At 35.4% G+C, this 6,084-nt stretch overlaps 1 non-coding gene across 1 annotated transcript; it reads right to left on the bottom strand.

The window, feature by feature from the left end:
• Window positions 1–3,094: 3,094 nt before the first annotated feature.
• Window positions 3,095–3,167, bottom strand: TRNAE-CUC (transfer RNA glutamic acid (anticodon CUC)). Its single transcript has one exon. It is a non-coding gene; the product is annotated as a tRNA-Glu (tRNA).
• Window positions 3,168–6,084: the final 2,917 nt, after the last annotated feature.

Below are 6,084 nucleotides of genomic sequence, written 5' to 3' on the forward strand. Positions count from 1 at the left end.
ATATGAAATTGCTTATACTTTCATTTGCTTCCATTTTTAGAGATAAAAGCTTAGTCTTCAAAAACAAGATCCGGTTTGTATTTGTTGTTTCATACAAACCCTTCAACGTATCCCATGTTTCTTTTGATGTCTTGCAATCTCTGATGTGAGGAATAATGTTGTCCTTTACGGACATACGCAACAATACCTTTGCTTTTGTCTCCCTTCTCTCCCAATCTGGAATAGAACCTGCAACAGTGGGTTTGGGCTCATCCCCACTCACAATGGACCACAAACTATTTCCTTCTAAAATAGTCATTAACTTGAATTTCCAATTCACATAATTTTCTCTATCAAGTTTGGTAGATTCATTCATATAAGTATCAAGCAATAAATTTGCCATGATGAAAAACTTTCTTCAATCACCAAAATGCAATTTTATTTTTTTTAACGGACAAATCAAAACTTCTATTGGTTTGAAATCCAACAAGGAGCAGTATAATAGTATGAATGCTAAAACAGCATCATGGAACATTAACGAACAGACAACAGATAACACTGTAATACCAAACCACTGTCATCACGAGATACATCCATTAACAAACTGATGCTCCACTATAATTATTGCCGAAGACAGTCAGAGTTCATGAGACAGGATATAACCTTGCTGCCGCCACTTGTATAAAACCTCTTAACTGCCTAAACAGACAAACTCCTAGCTTAACTATGTAAGAAGCTTCAAATACTAGTCAAAAATTAGACTATTCCACATACGATTGCTGCTACAGATTACCCTTTGAATCCAATTTCTCATATATCAGCAGCCGGGAAGCGCACTGCCAATGATTCTGAACGCAACCTTGGCAAGCGAAGCTTGTGTATTAATAGACAAACAGAAAAATTGACGCAACAAAGACCTTTGCTGAGGGAAACATCAACACAAAGCTTAACACACCTTAACACAACACGCATATTATAAAAAATTCGGCATCTTAACCATAATAAAACGCCATAAGCCAAAGAAAATTCTTGGCACAACTCTTTCAGGATCACACTCTTCACCACAGCGGCTGCTGCAACCTCCACCGCAACGCACAACTGAGCCCTCCTTTGCACTGCTCCTCTGCAACACTTTTCAGCACACAGCTCACAGCTCACAGCTCCTCTGCAACACTTTTCAGCACACAGCTCATAGCTCCTCTGCAACACACAGCTCACAGCTCACACACGGACCTTAGACTCTCAACGTTGAACGAGTCTCTGATACCATGACAGAGATCAGAGGCGCACAGCTCTTGAACTCAACACACAAACACTGAACACAAAAACATGCTTCCATTCATCGATTAACAGGTATATATACAAGCTAGAGAAGTTTCTATAGATCAATTCAGGCGGTGGCTTCCTAGAGAAGCTTGCCTATTTTCAACGTTTTCTAGAATCAGCATTTAAATCGCTGTTGAACATTGGTAGCGGGTAGTTGGAATTACTTAGTTTCTTCCAACATGTTTCTCTAGTTATTCTTAAGAGAAAAAACAAAGCAACTCTAATGGTTAACCATTGACTGCCACATACAATATGCACACAATCTTCTACGATATATATACATAAACAACAAAATAAATACTCATCAGCATGACATCCCAGATATCGCCCTTACATTGAGGTGCCACAAGCTTCCTTAACTCCTCAAGAGATTGCTCCAGTTTCTCAATTAAAGATATCAGTGTTAAGGATATCTTTGGCCTTTCTTATTGCTAAGGTTTCAACAAAGGCTCATGTTTTGTGGGCAGTTCAATATATTTGTCTACAGGCTTTGTATTCCCCAACCCCAGGGAACCGCAGAACTCCAAAAAAACATTTTTCCAAGCTCCCGGAACTTTCCCAAGCTCCCATTGCAGCTCCCACAGAAAAGGGAACATTCCCATACAGTGCCAAAGCTTCCGGGAGAGCCGAGTTTTCCACCTCTAAAGAGTGGTTCCCGTGTAACAGAGGTTTTAAAAAAATGAACATTAAACACATTCTAGAAAGCTTTTCGCAAGATGCATTCTCTTGTTCACATAGGTTTTAAGAGGAGATAGTTAATAATTAACAATTATTAACTATTAACTAATTTTTACCGTGAAATTATTATTAACTATGATTGATTATTGTTTAATGTCCTAATATTAAATCTGAAAATTATTTTTTTCAATTAAAAAAAAAAAAACAAAAAAACACGCTCATAATTATTATTAACTTTCGATTTTTAATATTCTATATGCATTGTTACAAAAATTTAAATAAACATTTTGATGACAGATATTTTTGACCTTAATAATAATAATAATAATGCTACCATTGTTGTTCACTTTCGATCTTTAATATTCTATGTGCATTGTTACAAAAGTTTGAACAAACATTGTGATGACATGGTTATATTTTTGACCTTTAAGAACCACCAAGCATATACATTGGATCTCAAAAATAGAACTGTCCTGTTATCCAGTTCTTGGACTGCTCAGGACCAATGCTTATAAAATATAAATGCACTGTTTGTGTTAGCAAGCACATTTCTTTAATTAAATCCTCTTGGTGGTATTTTTATCTGCTCACTCAAACTTGTATCTTGATGACACATTTTCAAAATATTCAAGTGTTTTGATTACTGTGAATACCTGTTGCTAACATGCATGTGTGAATTAATTTTCTTTTTCATGTATTCATACTGTGGCCATTGTTCCACTATTGTCCTGTTCCACTGTTCTACTAGTTTTATACTGGAAAATGACATACATATTCAAACCTTGGTTTTTTTGTGTGTTTTTTCCTTATAGCCAAATATTGTGTTTGTCTCATCTTTATTACGTGAATATGCATATGCGGACATATATGCCAATGTAATTCATAAAACTAATATAGTTATTTTTTTTATTTAATAATTAACAATGTAGTTATTTTATTTATTTAATAATTAACAATGATAAAAGTTGATTTTTGTTATGAATAAATTCAGTAACAATGCTAAAGCTTGATTTTTTACATGCATTTATATATATGCATCATCTTTTACTTACAAACCAGTGATCATTCTGCAATCCGTAGTGGACATCGAAACATAAAACTAATATAGCATTTCCGTTGCCGGGACTTGAAACCGGGTCTCTCGGCTGAGAGCCGAGTATCCTAACCAACTAGACTACAACGGATGGCTTGACATTAGATGTTTTTTAATGCATTCAAATAAATAATAGATTAATAACAATGCAATTTGTTCCCTGCACCAATCAATGAAATGAACAGATACGGACGTGCGTTTGTTCCAGGCAGCGAAACCCAGCCCAGTGATCGTGTTTGTATATATAAGAGTGGAAGGAAATAATAAATATGAATGTCAAAGCAACTGCCCTCGAAGTAACCATGGAGAAGAGACCTAATTAAATTTATGTACCATCATGTTCAATGCAATACCATGATCACCATTCTTAGCTCTGGGGTGACTTTTTGGGTATTTTTTTTATAAGCTTTTTTGGTTTAAAATTGGTAACATGATTTTTAGTGTAATCGTATTAATATTTTGTTATTTAATTAATTTGAAATGTTATTTAATTTGTATTTGTATTTTTTCAATTTTATTGTTTCAATTTTTTGGTGACATATTTTTAACTCTAATAAAGTTGACTGTTCAACATTCATGTAATATAACTCAATCCCGTTCATATAACATTTGGTCTATCTCAAAAAAGATAAGAAGTTAACGAGTTTCTTTATAAACACATATCAGGCCTGTGAATTTAAAATGGTTTTAAAGTTGGTATGGATGAGGTGAGGGAGATTCATAATAGGAGGTTCCTTTCTCCTTTACTACTTTTAACTTTAATATTGATGGTTAAGCATTCATTTAAGAGAATTTAATTTGATTCATGTAATATTTTGGTTTAGGTTAATCAAGATAAAAAATAATAATTTTTATATAAATATATATCATAATTATTTTAGTAATGATTGATAATCAACGTTTCAAACTTATTAATGAGGTTCATCTTCAGCATTAAGATTTGATATGGTTTTAAAGTTGCTAACGAGGAGGTAGAGAACATGTATAATGAGAGGTTCCTTCCTTTATATTATTTTTAACTCCAACACAATTGATTGTTAACTTCGTTTATGTAACACTTGGCTTATGTTAACAAATATAAGAAGGTAATGAGTCTCCTTACACATACACATCATAACGACTGGTTTGAAATGGTTTTAGAGTTGGTAGGGAGGAGGGAGGAGGGAGGGAGCATTAATAATGAGAGGTTCCTTCCTCCTTTATTATTTTGGGTTATATAATTATTTATTTATTTTGGTTCATGGACCTCAAAGATTGATGATTGCTGCATCCACAAATATTTGTACCAGGAAGATCCACCCAAAGGGATCACTTCCTATTGGCTCAACCACAGAGCCTGACCCCGAGAGTGTCGAGAGAATTGAATATGTGGCCTCTTAATAGCAAAGGCTGTTTAACAATAGGGACTCAACTAATTGAGCTAACCCTCAGGGCAAGTTATATCATTATTTATTATGAGTATTTTCCTTGATATTATGTTGGGTTGTTGATAGATTTATTTGGGCTCACCTTATAGGTACCATATCCTCAAATGGGTCCTACATGCTTACATGTGGAGCTTATGCAATATCACACCCTTTAGTGTTACAGTAATTGACAACATACGGTTTTACCAACTAAGACTAGAGCTTTCGCATGCAATTCTCATATTTAATCATTGATTATTTTTTATCGTTTTTATGTGCATCTAATGCCACAAGATTTTTGTTGGGAAACACTAGATAGGATTAGGTTATTAGAGATGAAATATTTGTGATACTTACATATGCCCAGTGTGTGACAACCCCAACCACGGTTCTCTTGTAACTTACATTGTAAATATTTCATGGAAATAGAATTAAAAGGGATGAGTCAAACAGACACAGATTCCAAAGGATGGGGAAGTTGCTTGCTTGAGACTGTTGTGGGTTTCTTGTGTAAAAAATCTGAACTGTTTTAGGACAACCAATAAAAGAGCTAGTTGGTGAGCCTTAATGTACTGTCCATGAATTTAATGTGGGCTGCAAGGAGGTACGCAAGCCATGCTACCTTAAGAAACACTCATAAGGCAAGGAGGACAAAAAATGAATGCAAGTTGATAGCGTAGAAAATAAGGACATGTAGTCAATACATGTGCAACAAGAGAAAAGGAGGAACTCAAATTCATCTGGGAGCCAAGGAAGAAAAGATGGACACAAAGGAAAAGGAAGAGAGAGCTCGACTTGGAAAAGAATTCCAGCAGACAAAGAATAAGGAGAGGAGAGAAGACAAGAAGATAGAGAGTTGTATTTAGTTGGTGGTATTGGTAAACAAATGGTTTCTCCTTGGTGAGGAGAAATTCCTATGGAGTCCCTGTAAATCTATAGGGTGGGGATGTTCTTCTCTGATTCCCTTAGTGGCATGGGTGGAGGATTGTGTCCTTCGATTCTTGGAGGGAGAACCTCTAAAAACTTCTTTTTGCTGATTAACAGTGAGTTCTAGATTCCCTTGAGTGGGTGGAACCACTAGGTGTTGTTAAGCGTGGAGAGGTTACTCACTCAGGATTCCCTTGTTATTTTAGGGTGGACGGAGTTGGCCTCTAGATTCCCTGCGTTCTATCAATTGCTGAGAGGTTGGTGGGCGGAGGAGAGAGGTCCTCTGGAGTCCCTGTTTCAGTTGGCATTTGACATTATCTCTGAATCAATCCCCTAAGTCTATGGAATCTAGCTTGGGGGGTGACAACTGCAAGTAATATTGGCTATAATTGTTTAAGGTTGGGTCGAGAGTCCTTGTCCCAAACTTAGTTGCCTAGGATATTCCAAGATAAGTGTCTTATGTATTTGTTGTGTTAGTGAACATGAGTTTACATTTCTAGATTGAAATGGTATTGAAAATGATAATGTGAATGTATTGAAAATACTGGACTGTAAGAGTGTTTATAAATGTGAGTAGTAGAGGTATAATGAATCCATGGCATGGAATGGGTGATATGAAATATTTGACTGTGTTATTAACATGCATATTAAATAACAATATACAGAAATTAAGCC

Source organism: Pinus tabuliformis, chromosome 8 (assembly GCF_031772625.1).
Source record: "Pinus tabuliformis cultivar Carrire ecotype Pingquan chromosome 8, CPIR1, whole genome shotgun sequence".
NCBI lineage: Eukaryota > Viridiplantae > Streptophyta > Pinopsida > Pinales > Pinaceae > Pinus > Pinus tabuliformis.